Genomic DNA, 25,415 nt, shown 5'->3' with positions numbered 1-25,415 from the left:
TCTATGTCCAGAGAAGTCCCCCAACATGGGATGAGGGGGAGGGGAGCAATCAAGTAACTGGGGTACCTATGGATTCAGGACTAAGGGAAAGATGAGGGATAAGTCAGGTTGTGTTACTGCCTGAAATGAGCCCAGCTGCCAAGTAGAATCACACAGTTGCCAAAAGCAACAATCCAGACCATGTGTTCTTCGTGTGTTACCACCATCCGGCTCCAGCGACCACTCCGGGCACACCTGTCCTGTGCTCTGATCCTGCCCCAGGTAGGAGGACAAGCCTGGCATCCAACTGTGCAGTTTTGTCACATGGTCCCAGGACACCATGCCACAGGCCAGCACTGCCTGTGTTCCCACTGCCCAGAGAAACTGTTCTCATTTACCCTTCTTTTAATCAGTCTCCTCTCTCATGGACTGAAGGATGCCATATGAGAAAACTGGCTGTAAAGAGAAAAGCCCTTCCCCTTCCAGGCCGGCCTTGACCCGGACATGTGGACTCTCCCCTTTGGTTGGTTGCTTCCCAGAAGTTTCCACACCAAGTCGCTTCAGGCAGGCCAACCCCACACCCTCCCACTGGGTCAGGCTTGATAACTCAGCACAGTAGTGATATCAAGCTGGGACCTCTGCTCTGCTTGTTCTGAGGAGAATATTCTTTCTCTTATTAAGTGTCCTATGTAAGTGTCACCAAACAGAGTTAGTCATTAGTTACCCTGAATAGCTTATTACTTAACCATTGATCATTCATCAGGCTGACTGAGTGCTATTCTAAGTGATTGTCACAAGGAACAAAGAAATATAAATTTCTTCTTTTCTTTCTCTGGGGTTGGGGTGGGGAGGGTGCAGGGCAGAGGTTCTCTGTTCTCATATAGAACTCTCAAGTTTTCTTTTTTTAGCTATGTATTTTTTTATATTAATTTATTTATTTTAATTGGAGGCTAATTACTTTACAATATTGTATTGGTTTTGCCATACATTGACATGAATCCGCCACAGGTGTACATGTGTTCCCCATCCCGAACCCCCCTCCCACCTCCCTCCCCATCCCATCCCTCTGGGTCATCCCAGTGCATCAGCCCTGAGCATCCTGTATCATGCATTGAACCTGGACTGGCGATTCATTTCACATATGATAATATACATGTTTCAATGCCATTCTCCCAAATCATCCCACCCTCGCCCTCTCCCACAGAGTCCAAAGGACTGTTCTATGCATCTGTGTCTCTTTTGCTGTCTCGCATACAGGGCTATCGTTACCATCTTTCTAAATTCCATATATATGCATTATTATACTGTATTGGTGTTTTTCTTTCTGGCTTACTTCACTCTGTATAATAGGCTCCAGTTTCATCCACCTCATTAGAACTGATTCAAATGTATTCTTTTTAATGGCTGAGTAATACTCCATTGTGTATATGCACCACAGCTTTCTTATGCATTCATCTGCTGATGGACATCTAGGTTGCTTCCATGTCCTGGCTATTATAAACAGTGCTGCGATGAACATTGGGGTACATGTGTCTCTTTCAATTCTGGTTTCCTCGGTGTATATGCCCAGCAGTGGGATTGCTGGGTCGTATGGCAGTTCATTTCCAGTTTTTTAAGGAATCTCCACACTGTTCTCCATAGTGGCTGTACTAGTTTGCATTCCCACCAACAGTGTAAGAGGGTTCCCTTTTCTCCACACCCTCTCCAGCATTTATTGCTTGTAGACTTTTGGATCGCAGCCATTCTGACTGGCGTGAAATGGTACCTCATTGTGGTTTTGATTTGCATTTCTCTGATAATGAGTGATGTTGAGCATCTTTTCAAGCGTTTGTTAGCCATCTATATGTCTTCTTTGGAGAAATGTCTATTTAGTTTTTTGCCCACTTTTTGATTGGGTCATTTATTTTTCTGGAATTGAGCTGCAGGAGTTGCTTGTATATTTTTGAGATTAATTCTTTGTCAGTTGCTTCATTTGCTATTATTTTCTCCCATTCTGAAGGCTGTCTTTTCACCTTGCTTATAGTTTCCTTTGTTGTGCAGAAGCTTTTAATTTTAATTAGGTCCCATTTGTTTATTTTTGCTTTTATTTCCAATATTCTGAGAGATGGGTCATAGAGGATCCTGCTGTGATGTATGTCGGAGAGTGTTTTGCCTATGTTCTCCTCTAGGAGTTTTATAGTTTCTGGTCTTACATTTAGATCTTAATCCATTTTGAGTTTATTTTTGTGTATGGTGTTAGAAAGTGTTCTAGTTTCATTCTTTTACATGTGACTGACCAGTTTTCCCAGCACCACTTGTTAAAGAGATTGTCTTTTCTCCATTGTATATTCTTGCCTCTTTGTCAAAGATAAGGTGTCCATAGGTGCGTGGATTTATCTCTGGGCTTTCTATTTTGTTCCATTGATCTATATTTCTGCCTTTGTGCCAGTACCATACTGTCTTGATGACTGTGGCTTTGTAGTAGAGCCTGAAGTCAGGCAGGTTGATTCCTCCAGTTCCATTCTTCTTTCTCAAGATTGCTTTGGCTATCCGAGATTTTTTGTATTTCCATACAAACTGTGAACTTATTTGTTCTAGCTCTGTGAAAAATACCGTTGGTAGCTTGATAGGGATTGCATTGAATCTATAGATTGCTTTGCGTAGTATACTCATTTTCACTATATTGATTCTTCCAATCCATGAACACGGTATATTTCTCCATCTATTATCAAGTTTTTTAAGTCCTGTGTGAGGAGAAGATGGAGAGAGTAGCATAGAAATATATACATTATCATATGTAAAATAAATAGCCAGTGGGAATTTGCTGTATGACTGAAGGAGCTCAAAGTGGTGCTCTGTGACAACCTAGAGGAGTGGGATGGGGTGGGAGATGGGAGGAAAGTTCAAGAGGGAGGGGACATGTGTATACCTATGGCTGATTCATATTGATGTATGGCAGAAACCAACACAATAGTATAAAGCAATTATCCCTCAATTAAAACTAAATAAAAATTATTTTAAAAGCCCTATATGCAAAATGTTGACATAGCAGTCAATTTAACTGTTGACTTCCTAATTAACTATGGGTAGAATTTTTTAAAACAAAGGAAAAATACCTTGATTGACACTATGGCAACTTAAGTATGTTTACAGTGGCGCCTGACCTTCCATCTCCCCATTCATGGGATGTACTGCCATTCAAAAGAAACAGTTAGACGCAAATAGATGCAAAGCAGACACATGTTGCAACATGTGCAACATCTATTTGCATCAGGTGTTGCACCTGAGCAGCACCACCTGAGCAGCACCTCCACTCATTCTTATACTCATTCACCCCTAAAGAAGGAAAAAGCACGCAAATGCCTGTGGAGGCCAGGTTCCCACCCTCTCACCTGGCGAGCATCTTCTTGTTCTGCCTCTGACTCATGTCATCACTGACCCCCTCATCTGCACATCTTTCCTCGTCCAGCCCCATTCATTTCCAGCATTGGTAGGGAATGGGTAGGTAGACTGCCACCTACCCATCACAGGTGATTCCTCAGGAGCCTTCTTCTCCAAGATGGGTACCTCTCCTCACAGTGAGCCGACCTTTCCAGGCTGGCATTAGCGTTCCACCCACATAAAGGAAGAAAGCAGTCCATGGGAGAACTTGTATATCAGTTATGACTTGGTTGTTTTTCTGGTGCCCAAAATTATGCACAGAGTGCCCAGGTCTAAAGCAAACACTTCTCAGATGAAATCAACAGCAACTGAGAATACCAGAAGATGTGAGTTCTAACTGTACTATGGTTCGACCATTTTGTTTTGCTGTAGCACAGTCTGTAACGATATGGAGATCATTCATTTTGCATTCTCTCCTGTGCCGCACACATCTGGTAATAAGGATAAACAAACTGGCTCTCCTGCCCACAGGTCAGTGTCTGGGAAAAGGCGGGCTGCTGATGACTCATGACTGGAATCTGTGTGTCCACTCACCTCTGCCAACGTTCCCGGACTTTCAGCGCCCATGCTGGGAACTTTCCCTGTGCTTTCCACTCCAAAGACAACAGAAGAATATATATATATGAAAGTGAAAGTCGCTCAGTCGTATCCGACTCTTTGCGACCCCATGGACCCCATGGAGTCCATGGAATTCTCCAGTACTGGAGAATTCTAGAGTTCTGGAGTGGGTAGTCGTTCCCTACTCCAGCGGATCTTCCTAACCCAGGGATCGAACCCAGGTCTCCTGCATTGCAGGCAGATTCTTTACCAGCTGAACCACAAGGGAAGCCCAAGAATGCTGGAGTGGGTAGCCTATCCCTTCACCAGTGGATCTTTCCGACCCAGGAATCAAACCGGGGTCTCCTGCATTGCAGCCGGATTCTTTACCAACTGAGCTATCAGGGAAGCCAATATATATATATATATATATATATATACACATAAATTCCCTGTTCTCTGCCAGGTAATTCAACAAGAGTCTTTTAGGATGTTAATAGAGGATAATTGAGCATATGTGCTTTTCGAACTTGGGCTCCCTGAAGAAATAGTTTAAACCCCATCAGGCCCACCTTTTATTAATACTTGCACACCTTGTATATCCTTTAAAAGCACCATTTTGCTTAACTCTCAAAGAAATCCCACAAGGTGAGGATTTTAATTTCCTTTCCCGCAGAAGAGGAAACTGGACATTCAGAATGTTAAGTGACTTTCCAAAAGGACTTCAGTCTAAACCCAGGTCCTTTCACCACACTGTAGGGCCAGAAGATAAACTCAGTTCTGCCCTAAATTATACACTTAGCTGGAAAAGCTGTCTGAAGAAATAATGGCAGAGATTTTCCAAACTCGATGAAAAAAGATCAACTTGTAAATCCAAGAAGCCCAGCAAACCAGAAGCAGGACAAATACAAAGAAAAACAACCATAGTCAAACTGCAGAAATCCAAAGGGAAATTCTTTCAAGCAACCAGAGTCAGGGAGAGGGGAAAATGACACGTCACAGAAAACATGGATTCTCAGCAGACACAAAGGAGGCCAAAACAGTGGCTGGTATTTGTAAAAACAAACAAAAACCAAAAACCAAAATGTGAATGCAGAATTCTGTATGCAGCAAAAATAATGCTAAGTGTGAAATAAAGACATTTTCCACTAAATAAGAACTGTGAGAACTCGAGGCCAGCAGACTTGCAGTAGCGTTTCTTAATGCTAAATATGCTTTTCACGTCAGTCTCCACCAAATCTACCAGCGACAGTCTTGTGCTAAAGCCAAATTTTCTTTTTTTAATCTTTCAAAATTGTTTGTCGATGTTGACCCTCTTGACAGCAGTGTGACTTTGGGCTTATTGATTCGGGGGTTCCCCAGCATCTGAACCCTATCTGTGTTTCTCAGTTTAATTTTCAAGATTTCCCAGTAATTCCCTGAGTTAGCCAGGGTTTTTTCAATAAATCCATTGTTTTCTCACATCAAAAAAAATATATATATATGCTTTTCAGGCTAAAGGACGATTGTAATGCACTGAGCCCTGGATCTGCAGGAAGTAAAGGGAAGTGCCGCGTCTGAGAACCTGCTCCAGGTTACATATTTCTGACCTTTGGAGGCAGTCATTTGAGTGGTAAATGAGAGAGTTTGGGGAAAATAGTAAAAACTAAAATATTTTAAAGCAATGAAGAAATGTATGTCATAAGGAATTGTTTTCTCATTTTTATACTGCCTAAGATTTTTCCCTGGGTGATTGTTCATTTTTTTAATTTTATGATTTTTGTTGTACAAACTTTGCATTTTTACCTAGTTATCTTTCCTTCTGTTGTTCCTTTAATTGCTCTTGTCCTTAGAAAGCCTTTTCTGACCAGAGATTAGTGAGTCACTCAGATAATGTGTGATCTTACTGTTTCTTTTTTATTCAATTATTTACTTTATCCCAACTTTCTTCTAATGCTCTGAGAGAATACAGGTCAGGTCACCCCCCCAACACCATTTGTTGAATAATCCACTCCTTTCCCATTGACTTTACTGATTACCCACTCCAGTATTCTTTCCTCTTCTTCCAGGGACAGAGGAGCCTGGCGGGCTACAGTCCATGGGGGTGGCAAAGAGTCAGACACAACTGAGCGACTAACACTTTCTTGCCATTGATTTATAAGTCATTTGTTATATATTAAGCTTATGTTTTTAGGTTCTACTTCTGAGCTATTTACACTCTCCTGTAGATTTATTATTAATTATGTATTACCCTGTTTTCCTTTGGACAGTTTTATGACGTAGTTCAATGCAAAGCAGTTACACACTTCCCTCTTCCCGTTTCTCCTTCTCAAATTCTTAGTCTTCATATTCGTTTATTCTTAGAATCGGGCTTCCCTGGTGGCTCAGGTAGTAAACAATCTGCCTGCAATGTGGGAGACTCAAGTTTGATCCCTGGATCAGGAGGATCCCCTGGAGAAGGGTATGGCTCCCCACTCCAGTATTCTTCCTGTCACACACATAATCCTGGAATGTTGAGTGGAATTTCTTTTAAATGACAAGTTAATTTAAGAATAACGTGCACCTTTGTTGTGGTCCATTTTACAACCAGGAATGTAAAATATCTCTCACCTTAAGGTTCAGGCAAAGAAATAAAGCTGAGAGCCTTCTAAAATTAGTAAACTTAGTAGGAGACACTCTCTCCTGTATTCACCTGAGATCCAAAAGAAATAAAAACTAACAGGCAGAAGGAAACATGGGGAAAGCTGCCTGGCTTGAACTTGCAGTTCATGAGAGAGAGAAAAAGCCTCACTAGAAAGTTCATAATCTCAATTTGGTTCCTGCAGACATTTTGTTAGAGGTACACACTACTTGTGAGACTGAACAACCTCAAGTCAGAATTAAAGTTAAATTAATTCCAGATTAGCTGTGCCCTCCAGGTGTTGGCAAAAGCAAACACAAATCAACTAAAACCTCAAAGAATTCTCACAGGTAAGTGTCTAAGAGAAATAAACAACTCATAATAATAAATAGAATAATCAAACACCAGAAAAAGTCACCATTAGTGAAATAAATAGTAAAAGAAACAGTCGTTCAGTCATGTCCGACTCTTTGCAACCCCATGGGCTGTAGCCTACCAGGTTCCTCCGTCCGTGGGATTTTCCAGACAAGAATACTGGAGTGGGTTGCCATTTCCTTCTCCAGGAGATCTTCCTGACCCAGGAATTGAACCCAGGTCTCCCTCATTGTAGGCAGACGCTCTACCGTCTGAGCCACCAGGGAAGTTCTAAGAGAAATAAACAACTTATAATTAAAATACAATAATCAAACACCAGAAAAAGTCACCATTAGTGAAATAAATAGTAAAGGAAACAATTGAAGCAAATGTTGCAAAACTTTAGATAGAAAAATACCACAGCCAGGATAACAAATAACCGTACTTAGCATTATGAAATAAAATGAAGGAGAAGTTTGAAAAAAAAAAAATGGAATGGAACTCTGAAAATGAAAAATATAATCACTGAAACTAAAACTCAGCTGGTGGCACCCATTAGGATGGCTGTTGTTGAAAACAATGAGTAAATAACAAACGTTGGTGAGACTATGGAGAAACTGGAATTTTTGTATCCTATTGATAGAAATGTGGACTTGTACAGCTGCTATAGAAAACAGTGTGTGTGCACGTGGGCTCAGTTGCTTAGTCCTGTCCTACTCTTTGCGACCCCATGGACTCTAGCCTGCCAGGCTACATAAAATAATTTTTCTAATAAGTAAAATTACTTTATCACAATTTTAACATAAATGGTTAATTCTTTAAAATCTTAAGTGAAGCATCTGCTAATGATGGACTGAGTTATTCGGATCTGACAGTCTTCTGACCCTAAGGAAGACAAAAGAAAAAAGCACCTGCTTGAACGCAAGCAGGGGACAGCAAAGTCACTAGGTCATAATTTAGGGGGAAAGGGGAAGCCCAGGGAGGTAAGGTAAGCCAGGTTTGCTATATTCAGGGAATCAAGAATAATATAGGGACGTCCCTGGTGGTTCAGTGGTTAAGAATCTGCCTTCCAATGCAGGGGACATGGGTTTGATCCCTGGTCAGTGAACTAAGACCCCACATGCCTTGTCTAAAGACTCCGTGTGTTCTGGAGCCCACATGCCACAGGAAAGGCACTGGAAGTAGCATTTCTCAAGATATTTGACAGGTTTGCTTACTTCTCATTATAGGAGATTTGGGTTTCCAGAGTTCCTATTCTATAACACGACCCACCAGGTATTTAAAGTGTCACCTGGCGTTATTTGCATCACTGTGAGTAATGGGACTCAAGACTGGCGGCAGATACACTTAGGCCCACACGATTATGCTGTCCTGTGAGTAGTAAAGTCCTTCGTCTCTGATCCAGGGGTGCGTTTTATGCCAACTTCTCCAGGCTAATGTGTTAGCTTTCAAGCAAGATAAAAATCTCTGACCTTTCGTTGTCGTCCTTGACATCGTCAAGTCTTCAGTTCTTTCCCAAAGTGACCTATAGAGTTTTGCAGTTCCAATCCAAAATAGCAACAGGACTCTGTGTAATTTGACAAGCTGATTTCTGCAATAAATATGGAAATGTCGAAGGTCAAGAACAGCCAAGACATTCTCTAAGGAGAAAAACACAAAAGTACATGATCTACCAGATATCAAGACTAGTTTAAAAATATCATAAGACACTGTGGTATTGGCACAAGCATAGACAAAATAAAGTAATGGAAAAGAACAGGATGTCTAGCCATGGTCCTCGGTATATGTGGACACTGAGTAACGACAAGGATGTTGGCAGTGGAGCGGCAAAGTTTGGTCTCTTTCACAGTCGGTGCTGTGATAATAGAGCATCCACATGACAGCAATATGGGGGTGAACTGTACCCTCTGAAAACATCAATCCCAGGCCTTCTCCGAGAGGGAGCCCTAAGTCACATCAAAGAAAAAGAAGCCCTGTAAATGGAACTTCTCAGCAGGCTGTCTGACAGGTTAAATAGTGACAGTTCTTGGGGGATGGCCCTGTTGAGACTTGCGTACTCATTCTGCCCCCTCTAGTGGCTGCTAGGCTGCCAGTTCTCCAACCTGTTCTATTTGTTTTTTCAAGGTGACTGAAGGGAGAACATCTACTCTGCAGAGCTTGGCAGTATCTCTTGACTGGTGAATATTCCTAGACTAAGGAGTTAGGAGTTCTATCAAAGACACCACTAAGAAAAGGAAAATGGAAGCCGGAGAGTGGAAGATGGGAATTGTAACACATATGACTGACAAAGAATTGTCACAGGTCTGTAAGATTAACCCTGGAGAAGGAAATGGCAACCCACTCCAGTACCCTTGCCTGGAAAATCCCACAGACGGAGGAGCCTGGTAGGCTACAGTCCAAGGAGTCACAAAGAGTTGGACACGACTGAGCAACTTCACTTTCTTTTTTCACTTTGTAAGATTACAGAGCAGGTTAGACACTACTGAATTAAAAGAGACGTCGTGAACAGAAGGAGTTATTTGGAACACCATCTAAAAGGGCAGAGAATCAAAATAAAGAACTGTATCAAACAATAAAGAAGTGTAGTAAGTTCTAGCATATATAAAGAGACAAGATTTAAGGACATAAGACTAAGACTTTTCCAGGAAATACAGATAAGATTTAAATGCTAAAATATCAGAATCCAAGTGGACTTCAAGTAGGGAAAAGTCCACAACTAGAAACAACACAGAGAAGCTATAGGACATGAAAAATGAAAGGTCTTGAACTTCCCTGGTGGTACAGTGGATAGGAGTCCACCTGCCGATGCAAGGGACACTGGTTCAATCTTTGGTCCAAGAAGATTCCACATGCCAAGGAGCACCTAAAGCTGTGCACCGCAGCTACTGAGCTCACGTGCCTAAAGCCTGGAACCGGAGAAACCAACGTTTTAAAAAACCTGCTCCCTGTGACTAGAGAGTAGCCTGCTTGCAGCAATGAAGACCCAGCACAGCCCAAAATTAATTCATTCATTAAGAAAGACAAAAGATCTTAAAAGCATCCAAGAAAAAAAGCTAGATTACTTACAAAGAAATGGCAGTGAGAGTAAAATCTTATTTTTCAGTGTCCGTGGTATTAGAGTCAGTGACTTCACTGTGCTCAGAGATACTGAAGAGTTACCCACAGTCCTCTATACTGACACTGTCTTTAACAGCAAAGGTTAAATAAAAACATTTTCTGACTTAAAAACTAGGAGTGTTTTTCTCTAAGAGACACTCATTAAAAGGACATATTACAAATATATGGAGAAAAACCTCTGGTGGAATGTCCAAGGGACAAGAAGAAATTGAGAGTAAAGGTATCAGCAAATATAAATAAATACAGATGGTATAAAATAGTGTCTAATTTAGGAGTGTGGGTAATAGGGTACAACTAAAATACTGAACAACTGGATGAGTGGTGCTTCGCAGTTAAGAGAACAGATACTAAATACAGATTTCTTTGGTTCAAATCCCAACCCTGGTGCTAATTATCTGGTACGTCCTACCCTGCTTTGTATGTGCTCAGTCGCTCAGTCGCATCCAACTCTTTGCCACCCCATGGACTGTAGCCCACCAGGCTCCTCTCCAGGCAAGAACACTGGAGTGGGTTGCCATTTCCTCCTCCAGGGGATCTTCCTAACCCAGGGATTAAACCTGAGTTTCCTGCAGTCTGCTGAATTGGCAGGCAGATTCTTTACCACGGCGCCACCTGGGAAGCCTAATTAGGCAAGTTTATTAATCTCTCTGTATGTCTATCTACATCTTTTAATATGAGGATAGTAATAGTGTTTTCTCATAGGGTTATTGATGATGCTTAAATTAGTCAACATATGGGGAACCACTTAGAACCACACTTGATACGTAGCAAGTGTTTTGTAAGTACGAGCTGTGATTTACAATAATTTTCAATACAGCATTCTCAAATCCTTGTGTTGCCAGGTAAAATACAGAATCACGGTGAGAGACTTTATCAAACTTCGTTCAACAGCAGTGATTAAGAAAATAAAAGTACTATTAGCAAGCTTGTTTTGATTGACTCGTAAAACTTGTACCCCACTAATTTAAACTACATAGACTTTTCGAAAATCTACTTCTTAATCTGCACGATAATTCCGAGAAGTAGAAACCAAGCAGGTGTGGCAGATACGGTTAGTTGCCTCCCCAGCGTTCAGTCTGCCTTTCTTGTACGCAAAACACTGGTTTCCAGTGGAGTATGAATGTGTCCAGCTAAGACCCTGACTCTCTCAGGTGACTTTACCGTTACGTGGCCTTAGAATCTAGTTTAGATCATTGAGATTTAAGTGAAAGTCATTGGGTTGGGTTTCTGGAAAAGCCATGTTATGCTTTATGCCTTTAAGGCTAATATGTATGTGTGCTTAGTCACGTCGGACTCTGCAACCCCATGGGCTGTAGCCGGGCTACTCTGTCCATGGGATTTTCCAGGCAGGAAAACCGGAGTGGGTTGCCATTTTCTTCTCCAAGGGATCTTCCCAACCCAGGGATCAAACCCTAGCCTCTTGTGTCTCCTGCCTTGGCAGGTGGCTTCTTTACCACTGAGCTACTTGGGAGGCCTTAAAGCTAATATGTGTTTCCGTCTTTTGACTCTGTGTGTGTGCTACTCATGCCTTCAAAGCTTCTGTATCATTTACATTTTTCAAGCAACTTTTTAAAATAACAATAATAAAGCAAGATATAGAACTGTTTGCTATGTTCCCATTATAGTTGCAGAACTCTACAGAAATAGCTATTAATATATGTTTGTTTATATGTTATAAACGCCTGATAAAAATACACACTCAGCTGTTAACAGTGAGCGACGGGGAGGCAGTGGGAGAGTGGATGAGGCACTTTTTTACGTTTTATTTGCTTCCGTTCTGTTTGATGTTTTTACAGGTTTGTATTCTGCTTTTGAAATCTAAAAAAAAAATGCATCAATAAATAAAACATATGCCAGTAAAGGGAAGGGGAAAGAAAGCCATTGCTTTCCAGCTCGGAAGGAAGCAAAAGAAGTGGTTCCAGGACTGGGGAAGAGCAAGGAGACAGGACTGACTCAGGAAAGGGGAGTATGTGGATTAGTGATGCTGTGATGTCTGGGGGAGGCAGAGGGGGACGCACCCACATGATGGTGTACACCTCCCCGTGGTGAAGGAGAGACTTGGGGCAGGGAGTGGGGAGAAATAGAGATATTGACTTTGGCTGAACGTGCAGAGGGAGACAGGAGTAGGGGTCCAGCTGGAAGAGCATGCAATAAAGCAAGTACCAAATAAACACCGAGGGGAATGGCCATATTCTCATTTTTAGATGTGCCCTCCTCAGCTTTATCAGTGACTGTATTTCTGTGAAAACCAGAGTAATTTTCTTCAGTTAGAAACATGTTCTTTAAACTATGGCCATAGGCCATCTGTGCCTCTGCCTAGACAATGCATAGTGAATGCCTCTTCAAAATAGATGGCTTTCTATTACACTGTATCTCCATAGCAGGACTTGGGAATTAACTTTGCCATTGGAGGGAGGGAATTGTATTAGGGAAAAGAAAAAAAGTTTATATGATAAATTCAAGTGGGATAATAATACGATGTTAAGGAAGACTAACCTGAGAAAAGGCACAGGAAGCATGCTATTTGTGTAAAATAGCCTTAAAAACCCATGCACAATCTCATCTTTGTGGATGCTATGCATAAAGAAATCTTAAGAGAGCAGGCCAAAGTTAAACCAGCTGAACTGGGGTGATTTTGTGTTTTCTGAGAGAAACATAATATACCCGAGACTTACGATCAGCTAAGCTCTTGCTGAAGGAGACACAGACGGTGGCTCTTGTGGTTTTTGCTTCTTATTCCCTTTGAGTGAGAATAAAATTATCATATTTTTGCTCTTCAAGATTCCTCAGAATAAAAAATTAATATACTCAGGAAATTAAAAATGAGTATACTCAGAAATTTCATTTCTAGGAATTATCCTTTAGATAGACTCACTCATGTGCACAAAGATGGCTATTGTAACATTGTTCATATTAGCAAAAACTCTGCCTCTCTGGGAAACAGAACTTTGCCATTGATTAAAGCCCAGAAATTTTACAACTCTCTAAAATGGATAATGGGGGATGATTTATTTTTCTGTTGAATAGAAGAGACCCTTCAGTGTTATCATTTTCACCCTGTAGGACATTAGCCAGTTTTCTATCAAAATTGGCAATGCTATTTCAGAATTTCTTTTTATCCATTGACTTTATAATTTTCAACTTGCATATTCCCCTCTTTTAATGTATTTAAAAAAATTATTTATTTATTTACTGGCTCTGCTGGGTCTTCGTTGCTGCATGGGCTTTTCTCTAGTTGTGGCGAGCAGGGACTCCTCTCGAGTTGCAGTGCCTTCTCTTGTTGCAGAGCGCAGGCTCCAGGATGCATGGGCTTCAGTAGCTGTGGGCACGCAGACTCAGTAATTGTCGTTCCCGGGCTCCAGAGCACAGGCTCAGCAGTTGCGGTGAACAGACTTGGTTGCTCCAAGTTGCTCCAGGATCTTCCTGTATCAGGTATCTAACCAGTGTCTCCTGCATTGGCAGGCAGACTCGAACACTGAGCCACCAGGGAAGCCCGCATAGTCCCTCTTGAGCCAACTTTGTCATCCTGGTGGCTTTTTCATTAATGAATTAAATAAAACTTCAGTATATGTGAAGACATCTTCTCCAGTGATTGTTTCTCTGGTGCGATTGGCCAGCATATTCTGATCCACGGAAAGAAGATGACCCTGGGGCCACGCCTCCACCTCCCACCTCACAGGTGAAGGGCTTTGGAAATCACGCAATGCAAGGCTGTGAAACTCACTAACCTACATACAGCTTTTGGAAAGTAGGTGAGTTCTGGTCACTGGACTTTTTCCAAAGCCATTTGCCTCAGGGGTGGGGGTCATTGTGTACTCAACACTTGTCGTCTGTCCAACTGGAAACAGGCCTAACCAGATTCTCAGAAAAAAAGTGGTTAAACCCAAGGTCTTCAAATATGGAAAGTTAAAAAATAAAACTGCAACGAGAAGCCTGCAAGATGCCATTAAATAGACCTGGACATTAGTGCCCAGCAAACACCAAGTATTTGAGACGCAGCCCTGTAGCCACTGAATGTAATCAATGGCCTTGATCACAATGAGATCGTACTGCCAGAAATTTTAGGGTCATAGCAGGTCATCTTTCCTTTTATTTGTTTACTTGGCTGTGCTGGGTCTCAGTTGTAGCATGTGGGATCTTTAGTTGCAGTATAGGAACTCTTAGTGTGGCATGTGGGATCTAGTTCCCTGACCTGCATTGGGGTCTTAGCAACAGAACCACCAGGGAAGTCCATCTTTCCTTTTACAGGTGAATTTTTGGGAAGAATTTTGCGTCTAATGGGTAGCATGGATCTGAGAACTGTCCTACCAAAGGGTCATCACAGTTCACTCTGAGACTTTGACCCTCACTCCACCTCCCAAGCCTGCAGGAATTCCTAACGTCCAGTCTGGTTTCCAAATGCTGAATTTCCATGATGGACTTGATCTTGTTTGTGAACCTAGGGCTGCAAATTGACACTATAGAATTTTATTCAGCAGAGTGGCAGTAGTTAAGGCAAGCAGTCCTGGCAAAGGTTCAGATGAAGAAGCATCTTCCTGTGTGGCGGGTAGGTGTGTAAATTGCTATGGCTTGTTTTGGCAAACAGGCAAGTAGTCTGGCAGTAAGTTGCATAACTCATCTATTCCTCCAGGGCTCCAAAGAGGGCAGGCAGAAAGCAGTTTTCTCTCCTCTTCGTGGCCTTCCAGATCTCTTTTATTGTTTCTTTCTCGTCCCCACCTGAAATCCCCAGCAGCTGATGTAACCTTTTCTGTCACTTTTAAATTATTTATTTAGTTTTTACTAAATGCAAAAAGGTTTATTTCTTACTCATTTAAAAAGTCCCTTGCAAATGGAAAGGCTGAGTCTTCTCCTCATCATAGTGACTCAAATGACAGAGCAACCACTGTCTTAAACGTTGTTGTTTAGTCGCTAAGTCATGTTTTGCAACCCCATGGACCCATAGCCTCCCAGGCTCCTCTGTCCATGGGATTTCCTAGGAAAGAATACTGGAGTGGGTTGCCATGTCCTGCTCCAGGGGATCTTCTCCACCCAGGAATCGAACATAGGTCTCCTGCATTGCAGGCGGATTCTTGACCACTGTGCCACCTGGGAAGCCTATATGTGTGTGTGTGTATACATATGTGTGTGTATATATATATATATATATATATATATATATAAAATGTTCTTTTCCATTATGGTTTATTACAGGATATTGAATGTCCCTGTGCTATACTGTAGGACCATGCTGTTTATCCGTCTTGTGTATGATAGTTTGCATCTGCTAATCCCAAACTTCCTATCCATCTCTCCTCCATCGCCACCCTTTGGCAAACCTGAGTCTGTTCTTTGTGTCCGTGAGTCTGTTTCTGTTTCACAGATAAGTTCATTTGTGCCATAGTTTAGATTTAGTGTAGAAGTGATATCATACGGTTTTCGTCATTCTCTTACTTCCCTTGATATGATCATCTCCAGGTCCATCCATGTTGCTGCAAATGGCATCATTTCATTTTTTTGTGCCTGAATAACATTTTACTGTGTATGTATAGCGTATATAGTGTGTATACATATGTATCTCACATCTTTATTTATCTGTCAGTGGACATTAGTTGCTCCTATGTCTTGGCTATTGTAAATAGTGCTGCTGTGAACTTAGGAGTGCGTGTATCTTTTCGAATTAGTGTTTTCGCCCAAGCCCAGGAGTGGGCTTGCTGGATCATATGGCAACTCTAGCTTTAGTTTCTTAAGGAACCTCCAGACCATTTTCCATCAACTAGATTTATTCTTGATATCCCAGGATGACATGGTCTGTGTGCTTCATGCACAGAGTTGATTTAACGCCCCTGGTCTCCACGAGGACTGTGGACTCCAGAACCTCTTCTCCAGCAGCCCCGAGTCCTTTCCTAAAGACATGTGCGCACCACTGCGGTGGCCAGCGCCATCCGTTCATGTCGTATTTCAGGTCAGGGACCACGAAGCCTGGGATGTGGCACCCCAGAAACCATCCAGAGCCCTGTAAACTTGCAAAGGTCAGAAGGTATCACTCTTGGAGTCTAGAAACAATCTGGACCACTTAAAGAATCCACCTGCCAACACAGGAGACTTGGGTTCGATCCCTGGTCCGGGAAGATCCCCTAGAGAAGGAAATGGCAACCCACTCCGGTATTCTCACCAGGGGAGCCTGGTGGGCTACAGTCCATGGGGTCACAAAGAGTTGGACACAATTTAGCAACTAAACAACAGCAAATATGCAGTAGGAATAAAGAGGGTACATCCACTTTCTCTCATCAAGAGCCCTATTATGTTAAACAAAGGAGTAATACCTCCCACTCCTGAATTACCTTCCAGAGGACAGCCTTGGGAGAATTTACCAAAGCATGGGCTGTGAGCTACAGGTTCAGGGATCAATCAACCCTTTCCCTTTGGAGCAATGGCAAACATGGCACATTGCGTGGAAGCTGTTTCTGGAGTGCCCTCTCTTAGCCAGAAAGAACAGGCAGCTTCAGTCTGATAGAATAACACATTTGTGCTTTGCTTGCAGAACTGAGCCTCCTCAGCACTCGTCCAGTTCAAGGTCAAGGTGAAACTGACTCTGGGTTTAACCTTACTCCACGGAAATGGCTAAAAATGCCCCTTCCTATTTGTTAGCTGTCTTCATCTTTTAACTTTAAACCAGAAACGTTTATGACAGAAGATTATGCAAGGAAAGTATTTTAGACAAGCCATGGCAAACAAAAACCAAGTCATTACAAGAATTAATCACTAGCCAAAAAACAGTCTGTTGTTAACTCCATTACGAGTTTAAAGCAGCTATTAAACCAAGGGCATTGGATTCTTCTAGCTCGTTTTCTCATTCCTGGCTTATCTCCAGCTGGCTTGAAATGCTAACACAGTAGCTGAGAAATTCACGGCAAATCCAAACACAGCCCAGATCTGCAGGACTTTGGGGTCTCTGGGATTCTCTGAAACAGTTGTCTCAAGTAAGTATCAGTCCTCAATTCTCAGTAAAAATGTGTCAAGAAGATGGTTTCACTCTAAAGAAGATACAGGAAAAGATACAGCATGTCAAGATGAGGTCTATGAAGCAGACAATTTCTCTGGACTTCGCTGCATGTCCTATTGAGAGCCCCACCCACCCACTGCACTGGTTAATTAGCGTTTTCTTAATTAGCATCTTTCAATCTTCTTTATGAGACACAAAGCACTCTGAGTAAAGCGTGGCACATCAGGGATCAGGAATGTGGAATTCTAGGTCTGACTTCATCTCTGACTCAGAGGATCTTGGGCAAGTCCTAGCTTCTCTGCCCTCATTTTTTCCGTCTCTAAAATAATTATGGCTCATCTGTATTATCTGATTTGTTAGGACAAATTTCATGACCACATCGGCATGAAATCTGGATGAAGCTGGGATTGAGAAATGGATCAGACACTCTTAATCAAGATGGTGAAAGCAGAGGCTGGAACCAGGACAGATAACTGACTCCCACCCAGGCTGAGGGTGGCACGGATTGTGGGGGGAATCAGGGAGAGCATTATTTTGAAAACATAGCTGTTGTTTGAAATCCATAGTATATTTGGTTAAATTTAACTCAGTAAATTTCACAACATATTATGATCTATATGGGTATATATTGTGTATTATGATTTTGGATGGGTAAGATAGCTAACACATTTTAGTTTTTAAGGGATTTTTCTTGGTCTTTTTAATTGTCCAAGTCAGACAAACACCCTGAATGACATTAAAGAGAGGGAGGTGAGCCAGATGGGTTTAATTTTGATATTTTGAGCAGTGAGCCATTTCTAGTCCTTACCCTTCCCAGAGATGGATGGACGAGGCAGACCCAGGGAGCACCTCTCTTTAATTGCACAGACATAAGAAGGACCGTTGCAGTCTGGGTACACCAGCCCTTCACACTTAAACCTTTTCATGTTGACAAGTGGAGCTGATGCTGCCAATTGGCAGAACACTGGGTTCTTTCTCAGATAATGCACGTGTCTTAGTCTCAGTACAGTTTTTAAACTGAGGGGAACTGCAGGCCTTATCACCCAACACTCACATACAGGTATTAACAAATGGACATGCTGAGCACTACTTAAATTACATTTCTTTCAGGAAAACAAGCAGCAACAACAAAAACGTAAACCAATCATTGATCAAAAAGAAAAAAAAAAGGATTTTGGAACAATTGGAAACAGAATCTACACCATTGGGAAAAGGTTCAGTCTGTGATTCTTATTTATAGGCAGTCTTTGTGAGCATTCTTTATAGTTTATCTACATGAAATCAACTTGGGCTTCATCAATTCTGCTGGAAGAAAAAGAAGATGAAGTACTCCTGGAACCACCAGCAAGCACTCTGGAGAGGATAGATCATTTAATTGCATCATTAATTTCCAAGACATATGCATCACATTTGAGTCTGCAGAACATAACCTATTAGAGGAAGCCCAATTGCAAGTGCTCATAACAGAGAACACAGAAGACCTCATTCACCAGCCACCTCTCTTCCCTTTGATTTCTAGCTTCCAGAAAGCAGCAGTGTGGCCCAGCTGCAGAGTCGCAGGACCACCTCCCGGTGGAGTTAGAGTAGAGGCGAACAGGGAGGGTCGTGGGTCCTGCTTTTGCCCTGTGGACAGTGTTTGATGTCTTAAGCCAGGTGATGAGGACGTGTGTGTGTGTGTGTTAGTCGCTCAGTCATGCCTGACTCTTTGCAACTCCATGGACTGTACCCCTCCAGGCTTCTCTGTCCATGGGATTCTCCAGGCAAGAATACTGGAGTGGATTGCCATTCCCTTCTCCAGCGGATCTTCCCAACCCAGGGATGGAACCCAGGTCTCCTGATTGGCAGGCAAATTCTTCACCACTGAAGCCCTGATGAGGGCATGCGCATCTTATTACTCTTTATTCCTATTCTAGCATATCTTAAACATCGAGATAGTATATTATTTTTAAGGAAAACAGACCTGACTCTGCAGGCTTTGCAAAGTGATTCAGTCATCTTAAGCTATTTAGGTCTGTGTACTCTTTCTGGCTCCAGCAAGAATCAGTTCACACAATTAAATTTTTCTCCACTCATCAAACATTAAAATCATGAAGATATACATAAAGCAAACAGCCAAGACAACACACTAGTCCTCTGGCCTCCTCTACTAATTGCACTCCCCTTCCCAAAGATGAGCACTCTGTTTCAGCATGCCCTTTCAGACGCTCTCTATATCTACACGTAGGCATATTCACGTGTTGCGCTTCCAAAGGTAGTGTCAGCTTTGACTTAAGCATCCTTCCTGGGCTTTGATCACTTACGGTCAACAAGAAGAAAGAACCAATGTCCTGGGTCAGAAGAGATAGGAATGCTGGAGAGGAAGTCTTGAATCAAGAGAGGACGGCTGTGATGTCAGAGAAGGGAGCCACGGCCTGGTAATTCTGCCCTAGGCTGTGTGCACAAACTTGCCCAGAATAGTCAGAGTGAGGGAACCAAGGGGCAGTGGTCCCCAGCTGGGAACCTGGGGCCCTTTTATGGTCCATGATGCCTGGAGCGCCATCATGTCCCTTGGCTTAAGGGCAGGTAGCTGAATGGTGGAGTCTGAATGACCTAGGCACAAAGAGGACAAAGCTGGGCAAAGACGCTGGTTTTAGGAGCGAAGCTCTCAAGAGGCTGCGTGTGCAGACAGCTCATGCCTGAGATGAGGCAGTTTCTGCAGGGGCCTTGGGTTGGGTGACTCACTAATGAGGGTCAGCGTGGATGACATAGGAGGGGTGAAGCCGTGGACTTATAGCCCAACCTAAAGACGGGTCCCCCTTCACCCCATGGGCAGCAGTGGGAGGTGTATCAGATCTCAGGGAGCCTGCCACTCTGTATCTGCCCTGGGGACAAAACACCTCCTCCTCGGACTCCTCAGGAATGGGACTCTCTCGAAGCAAGACCAGGAAGCCATGACAGCTGACCTGTCAATCTGCCCAGCTTGCTAACAGGTACCTCTGCTCCCCAGATGGTGACCACCTCCTGTCTCTCAGTGCTTCCAAGGTCATCTTTGCAGGCCTGTTGCCTTTCTCTCACTTCTTAATGTACCTAAACTGGAAGCCCTTGGTGGAGATTTTTTTTTCTCATATAGCCTAAGTCTTTATTGAATTTGTTGCAATATTGCTTCTGCTGTTTTATGTTCTGTTTTTTTTTGTCCAGGAGGCATTTGGGATCTTAGCTACCTAAGCAGGGATCAAACCCACACCCCCTGCATTGGAAGGTGAACTCTTATACCACTGGACCAGCAAGGAAGTTCCTCATATAGCCTTTTTAAACTGGGTGTAATAATCCACATGCCATAAAATTTGCCCTTTTCAAGTGTACAATCTGGTGGTCTCGGGGCAGACTGCCTCCTCTGGGTGCCTCTGGCTAGGCTCTGCAGAAGCTGTTTTGGGGAGCAACTTCTTCCTGTGTGTGCCCCCTGCCCTCCAGCAGGGATGAGCTGGAGGAAAGCGGGTCTGCCTCCCCCCGTGCCTGCCTCCTCCAGCTGTGGACCTGCCTTGACCGGGGCCTTGCAGGTCCGCCGGCTCCCCGTTTGCTGTGAGCATGGGCTTGGATGTCAGGGCAGAGAGAGAAGTCACTTAGGCAGACTCTATTGATTTTTGCCATATTCTCGTTTCCTCTGACTGTCCCCTTTCCCCTGGAGGAACAGTTAGGAAATAGCTAACAATCCTTGCAGCCAAACAAAGTTTCTGATTTTACTGCATTCCTAAAACAGTGGAAAAGAAATCAAGAACTGGGCCTCAAAAGGATCCCGTAGAAGCAAATTACATTCCTGTTTGATGGTGAAGCGGCTGGCAGTCCATGCCTGCGGGATCTGACGTTCCCTGAGAAGGATATTGCTTGACGGTAGGAAAATAGGCTGGCCTGCACACATATCTTTCTCCTTGAGACCAATTAGAAAGCTCTGGAAACCTGGTTAAGGAAGGAATATCTGGTATTTAGTTTTCTGCACAAAATGATAACCCAACAGCCAGAGGTAACTGTGGGTACACGTCTTTTCTGAGAATGCAATAAACTGAACTCCAAATTTGCAAAACATCATGAAGTAAAGCATAGTTATTGGCGTTCCAAAACCGTTCAGCATTTCTATCCTGGTGATATTTTGTTTTATGGGATGAGGCTGACAATAAACAGGTCAGAGACTGTAGACACCTCCATGCTAAAAATTCTTAGATTCATATGTGAATGCCTCAGAATGTAGAGTAAGACATACCTTCAGAAACGAAAGACTTTCAGGGTCGTGTGATTGCCCAAGGACATGTGCCAAAATGTTTTTTAAACTGATGTTGTTGGGGGCCTTCCCTGGTGGTCCAGTGGCTAAGACTCTGAGCTCCCAATGCAGGGGGCCCAGGTTCAATCCCTGGTCAGGGAACTAGATCTCACATATTGCAACTAAAAGTTCACGTGCCACAACTAAAGATCCTGCATTCTGCAACTAAGACCAAATAAATAATTTTTTAAAAATTGATGTTGTTGGAAATTTCCCCCATAAAAGGTAATGAAAGTGATAGCTGGTAGAGTTCTAATAAAGCTGAGAGCTTAAGAAAGATGTTGAATTAGCCTTACTAGTCTTAGACAGCTGCTTATCTACCCTGGAAAGGTGAAAAAACGACCAGCCTCATGAACCAAGGCAATAGTGTGAATCCACATCCCCTGGGAGCTTGGTAAAAATACAGAGGCCCAAACATCAGCAATGGCAACAACAGGAATAGAGAGGCTCAGGTCCCAGGCATCAAGCTTAGTCAGCAGATGTGTGTGTGTGTGTGTATGTGTGTGTCTGTGTGAGTGTGTGTGTGCTCAGTCATGTCTGACTCTTTGCAACCCTATGGACTGTAGCCCACCAGGCTCCTCTGTCCATGGGATTCTGCAAGCAAGGATACTGGAGTGGGGTGCCAATTCCTCCTACAGGGGATCTTCCTGACCCAGGGGTTGAACCCACATCTTACCTTCATGGGATCTAAAATCTAAACAAACTCCCTTGAATATTCTGAAGCACACTAATATTTGAGAAACTTAATATAATGGAAACCTTTTGAATTTTGAAATCAAATAGACAATTGAGATTCAGAGGCCATCATCCTGTGACCTTGAGCAAGCTGCTGTCTCTGAAACTTAGTTCTCTCCTTTCACTTACTCCCTGGGCTGTTGAGAGGACTAAGTTAATGGGCTGTTTGTCTCAGTGCTGGCCATCTGGGTGCGTGCTAAGTCTCTTTGGTCATGTCCAACTCTTTGCAACCCCATGAACTGTAGCCTGCCAGGCTCCTCTGTCCATGGGATTCTCCAGGCAAGAATACTGGAGTGGGTTGCCATGCCCTCCTCCAGGGATCTTCCCCACCCAGGGATGGAATCCACATCTCTTACATCTCCTGCTTTGGCAGGCAGGTTCTTTACCACTAGCGTCACCTGGGAAGCCTAGTGGATGATTAATTAATGTTACTTCCCTTATGAGGTTGCTACAACTGCCATAGCGAAATACTATGGACAGGGTGGCCTAAACATCAGACATTAATTTTCTTATAGTTCTTCAGCCTGGAAGTCCAAGGTCAGGGTGTCAGCAGGGCTGGTTCTCCTGAGGCCTCTCCCCTCGGCTTGCAGCTGGCCATCTTCTTGCCAGGTCCTCACATGGCCGCTTCTCTGGATGAGTGGCCCCATATTTCTTTCTCTTCTGATCAGGGCATTGGTCTTATTGGATTAGGGCCCCACCATGATGACTTCACTTAACCTTAATCCTCTTCTTAAAGCCCTTCCCTCTGAACACAGGCACACTAGGGGGTTAGAGCTTCAATACATGAGTTTTGGTGGAGACATGACTCAGTCATAGCACTCCCCTTCCCTTCATCACTTTCCTTAGTTTACATCTGAATCATCTGTAACTCAAAAGGACTGGTTTACAACACCAGTAAGTCCCCCACATACAAATCTTCAAGGTTTGAACTTGCAAAGATGCAAGCGTGCCTGCCAGCCCCTGTACGCCAGCTACTGTACTACTGTACTCCAAGGTACTGTAAGATTAAAAATGTTTTCTTTATTTTGGTGTTTGTTTTTTTTACGTTCCCATTATTTGTGTGAAAAGTATCATAAACCTATTATAGGACAGTACTTATCAGCTGATAGTGTTAGTTGAGTACTTCGGACTTTGAGTACTTTGAGTACTTTGTTGGACTTCCAAACTGGACTTCCGCACACTTTCAGAAGGGAGCTTGTTCACACGTACAGGACTTACTGTACTCCTCTGATGAAAGCGCTGGCTGAAAGTGAGGTGAGGATAGGGTGCAGGCATTTTGCTGGAGACACATGCTTCTTGGGAACCCTGTCCCCAGAACCCTGGTCCAAGATGATAGCAGAAACTCACTACTATTCTTAGCTAAAGGACCCAATGACTCTCACTAGTTCAGTTTCGTTTCTGTTTTTTTTTTAATAACCTAGGTTGAGAAGGCACGGAATCCCTTGTGTCTAAATTCTGAGTCCTCGCATTTCCAAACTGTGAAGGGCTTTCTTTTTCTTCTAAAGATAGATCACAGCAGAGAAAAAGAAAAGTCTCTTCAGATTTCAAACATAGAAAATTTAACTCAGTGATATATTATTTCCCGTCAGAGCGGTTATTTGCACCTATATTTAGAGTCCATAATACTCGGTTTCACACGTGTAAGGCTTCGTTCTACGCCGCCTCGCCTTTGCTGCTGCTCACGTGTCTCCTTAGTGGCTGCACCCAGAGCTCTGCAGAGGCCAGCCGCATTGTGACAGAACCTGTGATGTGAACTTGATTCGTTCTGATGTTATACAGGGGCACCTGGCCGCCTCCGATCCATCTCCAATGTAGCTGGCAACGCACTGAGGTGACTCAACCTGTGAATCACTCAAAACCAAGCTCGAAACCTGCAGGCCCTGCCCCGTTCCCTTATTCATACTAGAATTAACATTTCTGACCTAGACTATGAATTTTACCTCTTTCTCAATTACGTCCCTTGGCTCTCCATTGGTTTTTTTTTCCCCCATGAAACTGAAGCAGCCTTCTAAAAGTATATGCATTTATTGTATATCTTCCTCTACCCGATTTAATGTGCACCACTGATTCCACTGAATTGTGAATGACAAATTGAATGGAGAAGCCTGGAAGTAGGTATGTATTTATAAGAAAGTCCTGACTGTTTTTCTTTGGTAACTTGGGCAGAGAGCAAGGCTCCATTTGGGGGCACTTCTGGTGTATTCATTTTTAATATATATATAATTTATTTACTGGCTGTGCTGGGTCTTCATTGCTCACAGGTTCTTCTCTATTTGCAGCAAGCAGGGACTACTCTCTAGTTGCGGTGCCCGGGCTCCTCTTTGTTGGCTCCTCTTTGCGGAGAACAGGCTCTAGGGTGCACGGGCTTCAGTAGCTGCACTTCCCAGGCTCTAGAGTTCAGGCTCAGTAGTTGTAGCACGCGGGCTTAGTTGCTCTGAGACATGTGGAATCTTCCCAGACGAGGGATGGAATCCAAGTCTCCTGCCTGGGAAGCCCCTCTTGGGTGTTATTGTGCGTTATTGTCAGGACCATCCTGACCACCCCAGTGGGCCGAGGCAGCCCCAAAACTCTCACTCTTCACCCTTCTTACTTCTTGTTTGCCCCGCACTTGGGAAAGGTGCCCTATGGTTCAGTTCTACAATGTCAAAGCCCAGAGAGATCTTAGCCTCTCTCTCTTCCTCATTCTAATTAGCCAACGTTAAGCCACATAGTTGTCCAGGCAAAGTGAGTTTTCCTGGGCCTGGGCTTAGCCACGTGACTTGCCTTGGCCAGTTGTATGTTGACAGAGGCGATACAAGGAGAAACCTTAAAAAGTGCTGGTGCCATGCGGCCAGCTCTCTTGCACTTCTGCTGTTGCTGGGAGAGGACGTGTCTGGCCAGCAGTGGGAACCAGGATGAGGAAAAGACACACTTCATCTTAGCTAGGCGTCCTCTGCCAAGCCTAGAGCAGCGCTCCCCAGCTGCTCCTGGGAAGGGATCAGTTTTTTAAACATGTTATTTTACTGTTCCTGCAGTTATCTGCAGTGCTTCACACCTTCAGAGCGCTCAGATGAAGTCACCTGCACTCACTGTGGGACTGGGTGCTGTGGGGTATGCTCTGCACATGTGGTCCACGGGCCCCTTGCTCCCATCACCCTTGCCCTCCCTCTGGTATGTGGCTGCTGCCTGTTTACTCAGTGAGATGATGGTGGGCGAAGGGGAACATTCTTGGGTCACCTGAGGTCTTGGCTTCAGTCTTAGGCAGACCCTGAGTGTCTGAACTTGGAGGAGGGCTTGCTCAGTTGGTCCTGTGCCTTCCCCCAAGGACACGCAGCTCTGCAGTGAGTGTGGTGGCCCTGGTAGGAGAGAACTCCCTGCCCTCCTCCAGCAGCAGTCAGTTTTCACCTCTGTCTCTCTCTCCA

The 25,415-nt window shown here is 43.5% G+C and overlaps 1 non-coding gene across 1 annotated transcript; it reads left to right on the top strand.

The window, feature by feature from the left end:
• Positions 1-21,308: 21,308 nt before the first annotated feature.
• TRNAG-CCC (transfer RNA glycine (anticodon CCC)) lies at positions 21,309-21,381 on the top strand. The gene has a single exon. It is a non-coding gene; the product is annotated as a tRNA-Gly (tRNA).
• Positions 21,382-25,415: the final 4,034 nt, after the last annotated feature.

This window comes from Bubalus kerabau, chromosome 12, assembly GCF_029407905.1.
Source record: "Bubalus kerabau isolate K-KA32 ecotype Philippines breed swamp buffalo chromosome 12, PCC_UOA_SB_1v2, whole genome shotgun sequence".
Classification (NCBI taxonomy): Eukaryota; Metazoa; Chordata; class Mammalia; order Artiodactyla; family Bovidae; genus Bubalus; species Bubalus kerabau.
Note: the sequence above shows the minus strand (reverse complement) of the source record. Positions and strands in the feature narration are given on the sequence as shown.